Raw genomic sequence first — 2,496 nt, forward strand, 5'->3', positions numbered from 1 at the left:
CAATCCAAGATGGCCGCTCGTGAATGTCTCTAGTCGATGTGCACGTGTAAGAGCTATTCTATGTTCATGGCGGTCCAAGATGGCCGCTCGTGAGTGTCTCCTGTAAAAGTATAGCGACGCGTCCTTAGTTAGCTTAATACTGAAATAATTGTTCGTTCGTCGCTTAGTTTCCTCTATTTTAGCGCAGTTAAATTTTTTTTTTTTTTGTGACAATGGTGTTTGTGTAATCATTATGACATTTATATACTGTGTGTTGTTTTAATCTAATAACATGTGGCTTTGTCGTTGTTTCACATCTGTATAATGTAATTCTAGAACTAATCTATATATTGTTAATTAGCATCTTTATTATTTGCAGGTTCTACAATTCTAATCCTTTGTCACGTAAAATAAAAAGCAGGAGGCTCGAACGAAAAGAAAAAATTAAGATAACAAAAAAACAAGAGAATTTATTTCTGAATTTACACTGACTGCGATTTTGTTCTGAGCTCCAGCCGTGACTTTCCAAGACTGAAGCTCTTACAATTTGACTTTCGGTAACATCTGTTTCTTCTTTGTTTGTCATCCCTCAATATCCCCACTACCCTGTAGGCGTACGTGACCGTTGTCACACTTCTAGGACATTCGGTGGAAGGACCGTTAGGATACAGATGACTCATTAGGCACTTCGGCGATATACATTGTCGCCAAGGCTGCCACATCTCTATCTCCATCATCGGTCCATCGGATTTGAAGTATGCCGGTCGTAACACCTTCACCACCGAGTACTTTATTTGGAACAATTATATAAAGCGCGTTGGGTATCTTCTGGTTCTTCGCTACATTTCCAACACTTATCATGATTATTTTTACTTATCCTAGAATTGTAAGTATATATATAGATATATATAAAACATTATAAAATATGTGTATAATAGATTAGTCTGTCCACTATCTTGTTTACTAAGACCGCTTCGTTAGCATTCAATTATTTGTTATGATGTCATAAATTTCCCTTTGTTTTTCAGTTTCCTGTTGCCGTCTTGACTGCCTCGGCAATGTCTGGTGCAGTATTTTATAAGTATTCGCCTAACTTTGTTATGATGTCATAAATTTCCCTTTGTTTTCAGTTTCCTGTTGCCGTCTTGACTGCTTCGACAATGCCTGGTTCAGTATTCTATAAGTATTCGCCTAACTTTGGTAGTGGGCTTCTTGTAACTGTGTCGGCTTTAATGTGTATCTTCCGATGTGAGTAACAAGCTTCTTATTGTCACTTTTATTCCAAGATGATTTATAACATTCTTCCCCTTTTTTTTTTTAGGTTATGATTGGTTATCTTGGTATTTATTACCTTTGGTATCTTCATACCGTCATATATTATGTTTTGTGGAAATGGATCCGTAGCAAATCCTCGTGAAACTCTTGCGTGTACACTTTCTTCTACGATAACTTGTTGTATATGGAATTTGTTAACTTATAAGGTACCCTTTTGTTTGCTAAGACCACTCCGCTAGTTTAATTGAGATATTGTGAAGCTTGAACACTATTATTTTCTTCCATATATACATATATTGAAGCAGTTGAGGTTAGTTTATCCATTCGTTGACAGTTGTATACTAGGTTCTATGGAGTGGGTCCACAACTTGTTTTGTTTCTTTTTATGATGAATAATTGTTCACGAGGTATCTTTCCACTTTTACTGTTTTGTAATTATTTACTGGATTACTCATTTTGGTATCGCTCTGGTGGTCTATTTCGATGATGTGCCAGTTTTAATTTATTCAAGTGTACTGTTCGAGGGAGTCTTTTTACTTCAATCTTAACGTTTTGATTTTGCAAAATTTCTAACACTTTATATGGTCCAGTATATTGATCAGAGAATTTTCCTTTACTAGGTTCTTTTAGTAGATATACCAAATCTCCTGTTTTAAAATTTTGAGGGTTGATTCGTCGGTCGTAATATTCATTCCTTTGATCTTAATTTAGATTTTATCAAGTTTTCCCTTGCCATTTGCTGCACGGTGTTGATTTTATTGAACAAGTCTGTGAGATATTCTGCGTATGTTGGTTCTATGTTTTCTTCCATTATCACTTCACCAGTAGGTTCTCTGGCCAAGTGTCCAAAAACCAATTCATGTGATGAAAATTTCGTTCCTTCGTGTACAGAGGTATTGTAGGAAAACATGGCTAGTTGCACCCATTCGTCCCAATTTCTGGAATTTTCAATATATAACTTCAGGTATTCTGCAAATACATGGTGAGATCTTTCGATTGAGCCGTTACTTTGTGGGTGATATGCCGACGTGGTGTATTGTTTAATGCGGAATCTTTTTGCTACTTTCTTCATTAGCGAAGATGTAAAGTTCGCTCCTTGATCAGTGAGAATAGCTCTCGGCGACCCGAATCGACAGATAAATCGTTTTACGAAGGCGTCCGCTATCTCGGCTGAAGAGATTCCTACCATGGGGATCCCGATTGAGTACTTTGTCAATAGATCTTGGACAGTTAGTATATACT

General features: G+C 36.7%; 1 long non-coding RNA gene across 1 annotated transcript; it reads right to left on the minus strand.

Moving 5' to 3' along the window:
• Positions 1 to 240: 240 nt before the first annotated feature.
• LOC125385352 lies at positions 241 to 1,126 on the minus strand. The gene is made up of 2 exons (XR_007224476.1): positions 753 to 1,126; positions 241 to 375 (listed from the first exon to the last, which is right to left on the minus strand). It is a non-coding gene; the product is annotated as an uncharacterized LOC125385352 (long non-coding RNA).
• Positions 1,127 to 2,496: the final 1,370 nt, after the last annotated feature.

This window comes from Bombus terrestris, chromosome 6, assembly GCF_910591885.1.
Source record: "Bombus terrestris chromosome 6, iyBomTerr1.2, whole genome shotgun sequence".
Taxonomy (NCBI): domain Eukaryota; kingdom Metazoa; phylum Arthropoda; class Insecta; order Hymenoptera; family Apidae; genus Bombus; species Bombus terrestris.